Below are 16552 nucleotides of genomic sequence, written 5' to 3' on the forward strand. Positions count from 1 at the left end.
TTCAGTGACACCTCCAGTAGCTGTGCACAGGCTTTTAGGATGTCCAGTGTACCACATCAACTGTATAATCGGTCAACTAAGGCTATAATTGGACCATGTGTGGACAATGTGCAACAGGGTGTATACACATCCCATCTACTGTTTGGCTACATGTCTCTGGCCATCCCCCATGGCCATGTGTGCACATGTGTTGGCCAAATTTGTGTGATGGCCATCTATCTCACATGTCTGTGTTGTCCCATATGACATACACCCATAGATGTCAGATATGTCACAATCCACAGGGCTATGCAGACAATGGGTTGCATGTTTGGTATGTGGGGTATAGGTCATGCGATAGTGTGACAATATTGCAGACAGAACACTACATGTCTGGGACATGTCAGGTGGCACATCACAATGTGTGCACCCAATGCAGGGGCATATGACACAATGGTGACACCTGTGGGCTGCCCATATCACAGCTCACTGTGTGGTACTGTGTGCGTACCACACATGTTGTTCCAATGCATACTACATATGCCTCCATTGTAGAACACCTCCACCGTTGTATGCACAGCTGACCACACATGTCGCAATGACAAGTACTGTAGTTTCAAGTCGGTGTATCATTTTGCTTGTATATATTGCACATGGGTGGCCTGTGTGAATGATGGGTGATGCGACCTGTATATCGTGACTGGAACAAACATCAAGTGTGCAAGTGTTAACTGGCCACATGGCAAATAGATTTACACTGTAACATGCCTGATACTGATGACAGTCTCATCTGGAACGGACTCATGTCTGTGCGGCACGCCAGAGGTACCTGTATAGGGGTGACACAGCAGTATGAACATTATCCATGACTGTATGACAGCCACAGGGTGCACTGTGCATGTTAACACATTCATCTGTGTAATAGCATATAGTATGCACATGTGTGCATACACAGAGTAGCATACTGTAGTATGCAGCATGTGTGTCCACATACCTTGCATATGTTGTTACTTTACATAATGTACAGTGACACAAGCAACTAAATGGGTTATAATAGCCATATGTGCAGTACTGACTTACCAGGCAACTCCAGGCTCATTGGTTGGGAGACACCCACCTCCACAATGGCAGCTAGTGTTTATGGATGCTGTTCCCTGGGTGTCCCCAGACTGGCCAGTAGCTCCTCGGTGTATGTGAGTGGTGGCTGGGTTTATTGGCCTACCACCTGTTCCACCTTGTTCCCTGGCAATTGCAGTGGCACGCTGTTTTGCATGTCGTATCAAGTCAGTGCAGTGTCTGCACACCTGCTGGTAGGTGCGGTTATGGCCACCCACATCGTTCACCCTCCTGCGTAGATCCTACCACAGGTCATCCCGCCGCTGGGCATGCTGTGGCACATGGCTGAACAACAAGTCATAGTTCTCATGGAGCTGTGGGATGAGGACATCATCCTCCTGGCGGCTGTATGCTGGAAGACGTGTACGGGGCATTATCTATAAGACATAATGATGGTGACAGGTCACAGTTTCAGAGATGTACAGAGATACTGCTGTACATACATTTCTATGACATCTACTACATCTGCACAGTTATCTTTGCAAAGCATCATGACACTGACATGACTGACGTGTTTGTGTCACACACATGTCACACCCATTATGCATAGGATATCATCACCATATATGTGTGTCACCTCATTACAGTGTTCATACTCCATGTGAATGCTGTCTTGCTGTGGGCATGTCTATTTGCCTGCACTTGTGTTCTTACCTATCTGCACATGCCTGGATGTGTCCACGGTAATGCTGTTGACCTTGATGCTGTGTATATGTCACATATCAACACAGACACAGCCGTAATGGACTTGAGCAGTGACAATGCACACATACGCATGGACACCTGTACATGCATGTGTTTTGCCATATACATCTACACAGCACTGTACAACTGTTCAACATCCTGCCACGGATTGCCTGTGTTGCACATGTGACAGACATCGGACAATGGCTAGTCAGACGTCATTCACAGGGATGATTATCAACCATAGCATCTGCAGGCAAGGTTTCCAAGCTGTAACAGAAAGCCATTATGCCACCGCAAGGTGCATCAGTGCCACATTACTGATCCAGTCAGTTGATAGTACATCTACCATGCGGCCATCACACCATGTATGACTGGGATGACATGTGCAGCTTTGATGGACAGGGTTGCATGGTATGGCGGGAGTATGTCACATATATGGCACAGGGATCTGTCCAGCCTGTGGCGATCCTAGTATTAGGATGGTGGCTGTCCATGACATATGTCTTACAGATCAGGATATGGACATGTAGCATGTCCATCATCATGGTGTAGAAATGTCTTTCTGCAAGGTAGACAGCATGCTGCATAGTGGAGGTGAGGATTGTGAAGGCTGGTATCGCCCATCCACGCATGGCCATTACCCCTTAAAGGTGGTATGTGATCCAATATTGGTCACCACATTGCTGTATATGCCTGTCCAGTGATCTCCGTGCTCATGGATGGCACCCTGACATGACATGGGTACCTCATATGACTACCTAAGGGGCCTGGAGACGTCACCAAGTCGGGGGGTGCACTGCACAGCACCATCCCTTACACAGTGTCCATAATGTTGACCACAGCCTAGGTAGTAGTTAATGGGTAAAGGAATGTTCACCTAGCGGTGACAATGCTGGTATCATCCATCAGACTCTGCACATATGTCACACACCTAACCCACACAGCCCATTCTGTATGTTGTTCACAACACTGACACAGCTATACTCATAGGTCATGGCCATTCACAGCCTTACATACACAGATGCCTAAAATTTGTCTGTGTGGTATGGGCTACAATGAGGGTGGAGTACAACACATTAACCCTGTTCTACTGTAGCTGGCACTGGTGTGATATGCACATGTCACTCTTGCACCTTTTGTAGTTGTGAGCCTGTCAACAGGCCACTGGTGGAACACTCCTGTGACATACAAAGGTATTTGTAATCAAACATCCGTGCTGTCTTGTACATCTGTACTGCTAACATCTACAGTGATAATGGTTCATGGACATGCACACCATACTCAGCAGGGTTACAGTGCGGTGCCACCCATAATGACTGTCATCACCACTTGTGGGTTGATATTATCCAACACCCTATCTGTATTGTATGGTCATGCTAGGCACTTGTTCAGAACTTGTGAGCATGTCATGAGCTACTGATTAATATAGCACCCATTCCACACCATTTCCCACAGGTACACTGGCTGTCCTACACTTCCCAGCTTGCTTATGGTACAACAGCTGTTGTACACACGTAACGCACATATCCTGTGGGACATGGTTGTATATACAGGCATGTCCAACTGTCATGTACCAGTGCTACTGCCTGTCTATATGATGGATATGTCATACATGTGGCAATAGAGCAATTGTCTCATGTACACATTCAATGCTCACCTCCCAACATATGACACTACAGCTTGTGGGGGATGCACTTCTGCAGCCGTGCTGGGGGCATAGCTCTCAAGTGTACCTCATTACGAGGAGCGTACCTCATTTGGGGTCTTAAAAAGTGCATGTTCCTCAAGGTTCCACATTGAAAGGGTCTGTCACACATTCATTGTTGGAAATTGTTTAACTGCTAGCCATGGCTAAATAGATGGGAATCATATTAATTCATTAGAATATCTTTTTTATATGTAAAACCAGCCTATTTTAGCCATCATATGCCCTTCCTAGTTGAAGCTGTTAGTAAGCCAGTAGTAAGTGTTCCACGTTTTGCCCATTTGTCACACGTTATGAGGGCTAATGTTCCTCATTTTGGGGACAGGAGGTTGTCAGCTATGGCTGGGGGTAATGCTGTCACCAACCCTGACTGCACCTGACAGTCATGTGGGGATGTGTAACATTCGCAACACACCCCACCCATCACATAGTCTCACATGATCTCCACCACAGGCCACACCTACGAGGACAACTTGTGCAGTACGTCTCCATACTCTGTGTAGGCACCAGAGGTAGCCCCATCATGGAAAACAACATCACCAACTTATAGCCCACAGACTCATGTGTGCCCATCACATACAGCCAATAGGGAGTTATAACATTCACAACACACCAGTCATAGGTGACTCTGTAGGGAGTCACACTGCAGTTCCACACAGCAGGGTACACAAGGCGATAGTCGCTTACATCTTGCTGTCGGGTAACTGGTTCTGCAACATAACCTATGCACCCATGCCACACCTCACCAGGTACGATGTGACTGTCATTTTCCATGTTAGTGTGACTGTCCTGAGATGCCACTTCACAGACTACGTGTGCAGGGACATGCAATAGCTCACCAGTCTTATAGCCCTGATGGTGTGGGCCAAGCCCTGGGGAGCATTATGCATTCGACCGGACACGATACCACTGTACAACAACTGACTGTGTCACTTCAACAGTTGCCTATGCGCCTATTGTCATTCCACAGGCATCTGGTATCTGTCCGCTTTGACTGACCTGGTCAAACACAATGCTGTGGCACAGATGACTTGCACCTGTCAGCCCTGGGAGTACAGCTCACATGTAAGGCTCTTGCTGCTTCTATACTGCCTGTCTTGCACAGTTTCCAATAACAGTCACCGGCAGAACGGGAACTGGCAAGCACGACATGGGGTCATGTGACACAATGCTTGCATCTTCCTCTGTGACGCACGCAGGCAAGGCACACCTTATAATGCACCACTCCAATATCTCTGCAGTGACTGGGACCTGCCTCTAGGCTCTGCAGAGCACACCTGCAATGACAGGTTATAGACAGACCATACCTTTCAGGCACATACCTGGACCGGCACACCCACAGCTGAGGAGTTCCCATATCCCACTATGTTGTGCACACATCCTGGCTAGTTACTTAGCACAATGCATCAGAGGTGCTCCACGTGCAACTAACTGTGTCCGGGACAGCTATACACATTGTAACAAGCTACAGATTCAACATCATACCCCACAGTTAACATACCTCATTTGCTGGTATATTGGACAGTGGGTCTCAGACAGCTACTGCTGATGTGTGACTGACACTACCCCACACTTAACTGGGATAGCCACTCATGTAGCGACACATCCATGAGTCATAACCTCCACTCTGCTGGATCAACCCATACACACCACCTCCAAGACCAAAATTAACCTTGACATGAACACTACCACCATGTGACTGGTGTTACACACCTGGGGTTATCCCCTCATTGGTGGATTCCGAACATATGCTAATCATCCTTGTTAGCCACTTCCCAGCCCCCCACCCATCACAGCATACACAGTACATGAGTACTACAGCACCTACTACAGACGTCTTCTGACAGCGGTTGTTAATGTCATGACACCTGTGCAGATGGACGATGCACATACAAATGCTGAAACATACCCCAGTGCACTTCATTAGCATGTACACAACTGCATGGATCATGCTATTCCACACAGAGCCATGATGGCACACACCAGATAACAGACGCCACTCTGGTGGTCATGTTCCATGGACATATGATGTACAACAACAGGTGTAGGCTGTTGCACAGTGGTGTACATTCCTATGGGTGGGGTAGCTCACTGGTCAGCCTTGGTAGGGCCACAGGATCCCTCATCACATACTCCAAGACTAGCTACGTAAACATTACTGCGACACATTCCGGGGTGTACCACCAGGCATTATGGTGGTATGTCAGTAGTCGATGGCAACACCCACATCTGCTGTCACATACAACAGTCACTCAGGAACATTACAGACCCAGATGATGTTGGCAACATGCTGGAGGATGGATTCAATGCTAACATTACACCCTCTCACTCACTACTGGGCCACAATCCATACAGGAACATTGTGGTGTCCCTGTGGTCACACCTACACAGTACTAACCTGCACTCTATATGTCCTGGGACACTGGCCCCATGTCACCTTCCAACATCCCAGGCTGTGATGTCCACAAACCTCTGAATGACATGTCTCCCCACTAGGCCACCATATTCAGTAATAGCCTTGTTTCAGACATTGTAGCCCCTGAATGGCACACAGCAGCATTTATCACACTACACACAGGTGGCACCACAATGCACGAGTGGGACTATAGTCCGACACACCTGACTGGACTGTTCTGCATGGCTATGGGGCACATCATCAAGGACGTCATTCACAGAGACATTGTTGGGCTCCTGTCCTTTGATGCCACCCGGGTTGGGCTTGTTAGGGCCAGAGCATGGCCCCTACACCTGGTGGACTCCTTTAATACAGTTACCAGGGCAGTTGCTGATGGTACGGGAGTCCACACATCCTACATTGTCCTCTCATTGCCTTTCAGCACCATTCTCCATTCTGGTATTGACAACATACACATCCACCTGCACATCATACCCTATGTCTCAGGATGTTATGCAATGTGGCTCATGGACAGGACACACACAGTGAGGCCAGCATACCATAGTACCTACTGCATGTCATTTACATTTGGCATACCACAGTCCTCAGTCATAGGGCCCATCATGTTCAGTATATGCTTCCCTGCAGTACAGGCTAGCACAGGGGACTTTCCCTGCCTAGCTTTACAAACCCCTGTATACAAAGCACCATGATTGCTCCACCATCTGATACTGACTCCATCTATATGGGTGTCACTGTGACAGATGCCTGATATGACTATCATTTCGTCAAGCTGCATGACACAAGGTGCATGAACATCACCTTTGCATTACACCATTCACCCACTGACTATCACATGGGTGGTAGTCCCCTACATACATATCACATTGTACATGTTTGCAGTACACACATATGTCGCACCCACTCCTGTGGTTACTGTATTGCCACTGTGGCGTGGATATCCTTCTACGTGGCCACACTTATCTGTACTGGGTGTGTAGCTGGTACATAGGCACCCATTGTACCTCTGAACTCAGGACTTCTACACACATTCAAGGGTACACCACCCCATTTAGGGTGTACCTTACACAACAGCTACAGCTTTACATACCACAACATTAACACGCCATGATGTTTACTGAGCTCCGACAGTTTAAGTATGCGGCTGCACTACGGACACCACATCTGTACACATTTGCATACTACATACTCAGGGGTGACCTCTGCTGATCAGACAGGGCCCATGTCCACAACATTATTAATGGATATACTCCTCATACGCGACATAAGCAAAAGCCACAGTGAGCAACATGCTCATGGATATGTGCACACACGCCACAATGAGTGGGCTCACCATGCTTTGGAACATGAGTCCTATGTACATCACGCAGGGACACTCAGTAGCACTGTTCATGTGATACCTCCCTTGGTGGTTGGGAGACACATGTAGGCCTGGGATCACTGCAGTGGCTGTACTGTGCAGAGGTGCAGGTGACACATGGCTCTGCTGTTCACAGGACACTACCCTAGAGAGGTGCCACTGGTGTGAACACTGTAGTTGTGCTTACACATGGACTTGCCAGACTGCATAGTACCCCACTATGCACTTGTGAAGCTATTACATGTCCTTTGTGCATGGTTACTTGGTAGCCCTTCCATTTAGATTAGCTATCATGCTATTACAATGTCCCATGCCTACAAGCCATATGTATCCTGTTATTGTACATGCCAATAGACGATACCTTTGGTATGCATGATATGCCTGTTATGCTGTGTAGAATATCTGTCATATCTACCTACAATACTATACATTACACATATTTCACATAGTATCCCATAATGCAAAGCATACTTGCACAGCAGGACCACCTTAGATATGTCATTGATGTTATATGCCCATACACATGCGTGCTGTGACAGTATATCAACTTATACTATCCCCTGCTATGGCATGTACTTGTTGGACATACCCTACCACTGATGGCGGGTTGTATGAAATTGTTCTGTTTAAAGCCCTCATGTAGCATCCCTTGTGGTGTCTGTGATGTGTACCTTGTGGCCCACTGCTGGACGCACAGTTTCTACAAGCGTTAGTATGCTCAGCAAGACATCACTACATAAATACCTTTTCCCACTTTATGCATTGCGGACACGTTTAATTAATGCAAACCAGGCTATACATATAGTAAAACTAATTAATACAGATCATGCTATACATAACCTTACATATCGGGTGTTCTACATACCTTGTTATCATTACTGAGTTTCGTCTCTATCTCTCTCACAGTGTTTCAACTGGTATTTGGTATGAGCATATGGTTTGAATGTCTGGCAAGTCATCTTTATATACGTCGATACCTGTAACATGTGGTTTCATCCCACCAATTGGTGTTCCTGAGTGACTAATTACTTGCATATCAGCTGTGCAGCTACTCCATTCACCAATTACACGGCAACAGTGGGGTATAATTGAATTCTCCACTTCGGCATTGCCTATTTGCCCTACCTTCGGGGAGACGGCCTGTATTGTGTTTTGTTATGTGTAATTGCAACTGCTATGCATGGAGACAAGTATACTTTGGATTCATGTCCCCCGTGGATTGTGTGTGACAGCTAGAGTATGTGGTTCAACATGTGGGTGTACCTGTCATCCCAACGTCTGATAACGGACTATTGCAAACAAAACCTGTAACATGGCTGTTTGTTCCATTATACAACGCCTGCAATTTTGCATGACGCCTTTAATTGTGTCTCTCACACGGTATGTTGAGGGTTCTGCAGATGTAATTGACTGACTGGATGTTTGTGCTGCTATTACAGTCTGTATTGCTTTAGTTTCTAGTGTGGGGGATGTCGGTGAGTGTACGTAGCATATACAGGTTTGTGGGGCTTGCATTTCTACATATTCCATATATATGTGTGTGGGCTCCGTCCCTAATTAGAGAGCTAACAGTTAGTAGACTTATGTTATGGGATTGTACATTGGGCCGTTGTTAATTGGTTTCTATACCATCTGCAGGTGAGGTTGATACTTATATACCAGAATTGCAGTGATATATCAAGGGATATGTGTAAGTGACAGCTATCCCTTGTATTTCTGTCCCAGACATTTGCAGTCATTGCGGTTGTGTTGGTAAAAGAACCTGTTTGCCATGGGTTGCCACCTTTTCATATGGTCATTGTTGGACACTTGCGGGACACACAGCGGTGTTTACAGGCCAACACGTAGTCACGGTCAGTACACAGGTTAGCACATACTTTTATCCTTAATACATACCTATTGTTGTGGGACTTTGGCTACTTATCATATTGCATGTAACATTTACGTTTCTTACATACAGGCATAACTATTAAATACGACTATTACATTATATATGGGACATATTAATGTCCTAAAATCTCGGGCATTTGCCCTTTGTACTGTTTTATGTCAGGACACACCTGCCCAGGGTGGGGCTGTCCCTCCTACTGTGGGACAGGTGGTAACCGTATGCCTACTGCTAGCTATATTGACACCTACCGTACTGATCTACCTCTGACTTGGCACTAACAGACACATGTTGCAGACACACACACACATTACAGTCACACGGAGATGCACACGGCACCCTCAACACACACATACACAGACTACGGCACTCACAAACACAGTTGAACACAGTACCTACGTGGACCGCAACACTGGCAGCAGTGACTAAATGTCCCTTCATATCATCATACTATTACTCGCGGCTGTACTGTTCCGGTACTGTGTTCTATCGGTCTTTCAGCCTCGTGGTTAAGCATGTCGGTATGTTACACATTCCATAGTTGGAAGTATCCTATTTATTTGTACCTCCAAGGTGTTATGAATGTCGTTGACCTATCTATATATATTTGCAGATATCGCTGAATCCATATATATCAACATATATCACTCTATTGCCCTTTCTAACTGTATTATATATATGCATATATGTGTACATATATATATATATATATATATCTATATATATATATATATATATATATATATATATATATATATATATATATATATATATCTATATATATATATATATATATATATATATATATATATATATATATATATATAGATATATATATGTGTATATCTGGCGGGGAACGTGAGAGGCACACAGTACCACCATATGCTGATAGGCTCATGTACTGTTCAGGTGTTGACATTCCATGTTCCACTAGCTGTTGTATGTACAATGTTTGAGGGCTGCCTATGTAGGAGTCACACATTGGGCCACCTATACATTACAATTTACAGGTGGTCATGTTTGTGTGCCATCCATTTTACTGTGTGTGCAGGTGGAGAGGTGTCAGTCCGTAGGGGCCTACACTGTCAGAGTATGTGCTATACGTTCCCTCTTTGCCAAGGCATAGGCATATTGGGCATGCCTCCATCTGCCTACTGGGGCTGGCACAGTGTGTTCATGGTCTGAATCCCTCTGTGCCTGTAATGGCCTTGGCAATTGAGGTGGGCTATGAGGGCCTTCACCATTTTGTCCCTGCTGCAGCTGCTTCCGCAGGATCATATTATGTAGCATGACACATACTATGATGATGTGGGCACATGTGCCTGGAGAGTACTGCAAGGCTCCACCAGATGTATCCAAGCACCTGAACCATGATTTCAGCATCCCGAACACATGCTCTATGATGATTCTGGTTTGTGCGTGTGCCTCATTATGGCGTTCTTGCATGGGTGTGTGTGCATTTCTGATGGGAGTCATCATCCACGGCTCCAGTGCATAGCCAGCATCCCCCACAAGATGGCCATGTGGGATGTCCCCCCTGACAAATACCTGATACAGCTGTGAGGCATGCCAGATATGGGAGTCATGGTAGCTTCCAGGGCTGCCAGCACACACATCCATGATGATGCCCTGGGCATTGCACACGACCTGGCAGTTGATGGAGTGGAATTCCTTGCGGTTTATGTAGCGCCTACCATGCTCACCGGGTGGTGACTTGATTTGTATGTGCGTGCAGTCTATCGCACCCAGTACCTCCGGGTAGTGTGCCACACGGTGGAAGTGGCGCATATTGCTGACCAACGCCTCCTGATTTTGGGGGAAGTATATCTGCTCATTGGCATGTGGTAACATGGCATCCAGGAACTGGTGTAGTACCCTGGATGCTGATGCCTGTGAGATCCCCATTATATCTCCAGTTGGCCTTTGAAAGGTACCTGTGGCCAGTATTCGCAGGCTTACACATACCTTCGTGTCCACTGGGATGGGTTCCCCTCTGTTGTTTCTGGTTCTCAGGCATGGCCGGCACAGCTCCACTATTTGCTGTAAGATGTCCCTGTCTACCCTGTAACGCTCTACTATCTCCAGGTCATGTAGCCCCTGGTAGGTTACCCTTGGTCTGAACACTCTCCTTCTCCTCCGAGGCCTGCGGTGGTTGTCGGCATCATCCTCCACAACACCATCAGTCTCTAACACATGCTGATGAATCACAGCTATGGCAGCTCCCAACATGTACATTTTAAAAGTTCCCTGTGTGTTTACACCTATGGTGCAGTGTTTAGGAATACACAGGTGTGTGTAGGGTGCTTTCACACTTTATACTATTGTGCTGTGAACACCGATGATGTCATAGAGTGTGTATGTACAATCGTAGCTACAGGGTATCTTATGTGTTTTACTACCGGAACTACTATTGTGGTGCCTTTGGTGTTGAATTACATTTGGCTGCCGTGGATTACCTCTTGACCTTCCCTTTACATTTCTGCACGTTGCACCTACCATTTTCTGGCATGCATCCAGCAGCCTACTTTCATTTGTACTTTCCTGGACCTGGCGTATCTTGCGTTATGTGTGCTACTGCCGGTCTACTGTCGGTTTGCTTTGCTCTGCTGTGTCAGGTCTCCTTGCAATCCAATGCCTCCCCTCCTTTCTTTGCATTCCAATGCCTCCCCTATCCTGTTTTGCAGGTTTCTGCAAGCAGACTTGTCAGCTGCCGTTGATTGGCCATCGTGAGTTGATTGGTGTTGATTGCTCATTAGTACTCCAATTACCCTACTTCAGCATTTCCTTGTTTTCTTCCCCTGACCTTCCTGTTTGTGCTACTGTTCGCGGCGCATGCGTCTGACTACTGGGTTTCGGGCACGTTTTCATCCCCGTACACATGCTCTTTTGGGCACCATGTGTGCTCTCAGCTAAACGATTCTATACCTTCCTCCCCACCCCTGTCCTGCAGCTTTGCTTAGCAACGGACAGGTCAGACTTGCATTGCTCCAATGTGCTTACTGCTACGGTGGCGCACCCCTCTGCTGATGTCATGTATCTCCTCTGAGCCACTCCTTGGTGTTATACCGCTGCGCCGTATGGTACAACCTTCATCCGGCGGGACATTTGTGATTCAGTATTATCTGCCTCATTTGCATAGCATTGACTACTAATTCATAGTTACCGTGCCGGACACTATCGCAGCCCCTTAGCAACCCTTGCACCTTGGTTGTGGTGCTCCATGCCTACCATTGTGTATTATGGTGTAAACCTGATTTCTATTACATTGCGATTTTATGACATTTTTATATTATTTCTTTATGTGACAGTTTCTGCACACATGCCCTGCGGTTGTGCTGTGCGTTACTGTGGACATGACATTAAATGTTGTTTTTAGGTGTTGTGCATCTTTTCTTATGCCATTGGCTGTGTATTTCGCCATTGACGTATGTTAACTTTGTGATACATGGGTCTGGCCCGCTTCCATAGCTCCGATGTTCTGTTTGGGAAAATGTAAACCGTGTTTTTTGGTTTACATTTCAGTGGGCTTACTCTACGCCTGCACCACTTCATGAATCACTATATGCCTTCATTTGCATGGTGCGACACTGCGCATAGGGTGATTAGCATACCTAAGCCGAGGGCTGTGCAGTTCTGGCATATGCCGGTAGTGCACGTGGAATTGGATCGTACCTGAATCGCTCGACGGCCATATTTGGCATTATCCAAATGAAGTTCCCCGATAGCAGGAAAAACCGATAAAGGCAGTCTCACAGTGTAGACAATCTCACAATGTAAGCGATAGTCTCCAGATATAACAATTCCTCTCATAGGACTCTGCAGTCCGTAATGAACAGTCTCACAATATAAGCGAAAGTCTCCAGTTGTAACAAAATCCTCTCATAAGACTCTGCAGTCCATAATAAACAGAATAATTTTATTCTCACAAAACACAAAACAAAAAAACAATTCAATTGAGCGCTTTCATTTCCTCACTGGAAACTTCATCAGAATGATTCTTGCCACTGCACAAAAGCTTTTATACATCTTCTAATTGATTAATTAATAGGTTAGTTCAGTAATTAGTGATATAAGGAAAATTGGTGATTTTTTAAAAAAACAATGAATTAGTGATTTTAAAATTCACATAGACACACTTAGTAACCAATAGTGATGAAGTAGTATTTGCCTTAAAATTGAAAGTTATAAAATTAACAGAATGTTAAAAAAAGTTTAAAAAACAAGCGATAAATTAACACATAGGTATGCTGGTATACTGTTGTTAATGTATACTATGTAACATAACCATAGTAATCACACAGTTAATAAATACAAGTAACCTTACAGAATAAACCTATTCCTAACAAAATATGTGTATGTATATGTGTATAAAATCCATAAATTTAAAAAACTATATGTTGTACCCATAGTTGGTTGACATACATATTTAGTTAAAATTACGTTTTAAATACTCATATAATCTCATAATAAATGCCATTAATAAATAAATAAATAAAAGTCACCTATGAATTTTCATGTGTAATTTCGTATAAATACATATGTAATTCTCATAGTATGTCTCATATAAAACATTTCATAAAACAATGATAATAAGTGTATTGTTGTTATGTATATGTAATTAAATGACTAAGTTAATTTAATTTAGTTTAATTTAAGAAAGAGTTTACTAAATGAATAGATTAAAAATGTATAATAATTATTAATCATTGTTAAAAAATTATTATTGTTGTTTTTGTTAAAAAAATTCTGAGAGATAGGTATGTAGTGTGTATATGATGGTAATACGTGTGGTTAAGTGTAATAAGATTGTTATAAAAATGTTTGTTTATACTTGTTTTTATTTATGTTTTACCTTATTGGCCCTTAGTTTGAGGGCTGGTAATAATGACACATGGTCATTCATCCCTGGCGGTGTATTGGAATACACGGACATAAACTTCAATGACTGGCTCAACAGGAGTTTTGGAGCTATAGAAACTCATGAAAACGAACACAGACATAAAAAACAAGATGTGTCATACCTTGACAAATGTAAGCTATTAAAAAAACATATGTTAAAATTAAAAAATTTGAATTTAGACAATTGGTTTCTTACTGAATGTTTAAAAAGGAAACATGTACCGAAAGGCCTTAGATTAAACAAGTTTCCTAATGATATTGTTGTGGGTTCTACTTTTTATCAAGAAATTGTTGACATTTTAAACAACTGTGGCCTGGCCTTGATAAAAGCTATGATTAGTAACAATAAGATTCTTATAGATGAATTGAATGTTAAAATAGAAAACATTAACAAGGAAATAAGTGATGACTTATTGTTTTCTGTGAAAGAATATAAACATAACTATTTTAGAGTTTTTAATGATGTTGATAATGCTATAGCTAAAAATCACAAGAGAAAAATAGGTAAATTGGATAGGGATGACTGGACCTACCAACATGAACAAGCCTATCCATTAACAAGTAGTGACAGGAAGCAATTTAATAATAGAAGGAGTTTTGTCAATACTAGGAACAACTTTTCATACACTAACAATTACAACACTAGGACACACCAAGGGGGATGGATGAACAAAGAACACCAGACTACTAGGGATACTACCAGAGATATACAAGGCTATCACGAAGAATTTTACAACTCCTACAATTCTGAGACAGATATCCCTTTAGAACAGGAAGGACCACGGAGGTCAGAGCGAATAAGGAATTTATACACACACCCTACTTATGCACAGGTGACGAACAAACAGAACCAGAGATATTAGAAGAATCTACTTTAATAGATGACAACATTGCACTGGTAAAGAATATGAATGAGCTTGAAGATATGACTATACCAAATGCTCTAACAAGTGAGACAGGAATGACATCTAGGGATTGTACTAACAACTACCAACAGGACTGTGAATTTCACATATACAATTACACAGATATAAAAATTGAAGATGGACACTTGTCTTTATTTAAAAGGGGATTTAACTTTGTACCATCTAAAAAAATTGATTTAACTGAAACCATACTAGATATTAAATTATTTACTAGAAAGTTAAATTTAGAAGTTTTAAACAACTTAAATAAGACACAGAATAACAACAATTTTACTAATAATACTACTAATGTTAACATACAAAAACATCTAATTTGTTAACAAGGAGAAGTACATACAATCCCCCATTACAAAATGATATAAGTAACTTTGAAAAGGTGTTAACTAATGAAGTGAGAACACTTTACCACCAAAATCAGACTACTTTTTGTACTTCCAACTTGAATACAGAGGAAAGAAGAATCCTGAAAGACTTAAAACAACACTATTCAGATGTCAGAATTATGAAGCCTGACAAAGGTGGGGGGGGGGGTAGTTTTAATGTACAGTTGGTTATACTAAACCAAAATGATGGATATTTTAAATGTGGAAGGAAGATATACCATTGTTTCCAAAAATGAATTAAATATAGCATACCACAAAATTGATTTAATTATAGAAGACAACCTAGCACAAGGATTGATAGACAATGGATTATATAGATTTTTTAAAGTAGAAAAACCTTTCTTGTCCACCATGTTTGGTATACCCAAGGTGCACAAAAATGTTGAAAATCCACCACTAAGACCAATAGTAACATCAGAAGGTTCAAAAACTCAACCTTTAGCCATCTATGTTGACACAAAATTAAAACCATTCTACAAGCTATATTCACATATTTTAATTGATTCATGGGATTTTCTTAATAAAATAAACCAAATACCATTCCAGGCTCAATATACTTTTTTAACTATTGATGTTAGAGATTTATTTTCTGTGATTCCACGTGACACTTGCTTGGAATGGTTTGAGGCCATGTTGATTGAATTTAAATTCCTGAACAAACATGAATTTAGATTGGTGTTGGAAAATATTGAATTAGTACTTAAAAACAATTTTATTTATTTTCAAGGAGATATTTTTCACCAAGTAGACGGTGTTGCAATGGGGGCAGCATGTGCCCCCATATTTGCAAACATAGTTATGCTTTTCTGGGAACAACATTTTGTTTTTAATTCACCGTTTATGGATACAATTGTTCAATATTTCCGTTTTCTGGATGATATATTAATAATATGGAAAGGGACACAGGAAGATATACCAGTAATCATGGAATATTTAAACAACTCAACTTCATTTTTGGGATTCACATATGAGTATAGCGTAGAAGAGACCCACTTCTTAGATGTAACATTAACAAAAGATATTACTAGAAATAGATACACATCAAAGATTTTTAGAAAAAAGTGCTTTTCCAATTCTTATCTACACTATAATAGTTGTCACCCTCCAATTCAAAAGAAAAATATCATTAAAGGACAAATGGTTAGAGTGGCTAGAATGACCTCTAACTACCTTGATTTTATCAAGGAAATGGA

This window comes from Protopterus annectens, chromosome 3.part1 (assembly GCF_019279795.1).
Source record: "Protopterus annectens isolate FY-2018-M chromosome 3.part1, PAN1.0, whole genome shotgun sequence".
Taxonomy (NCBI): Eukaryota; Metazoa; Chordata; order Ceratodontiformes; family Protopteridae; genus Protopterus; species Protopterus annectens.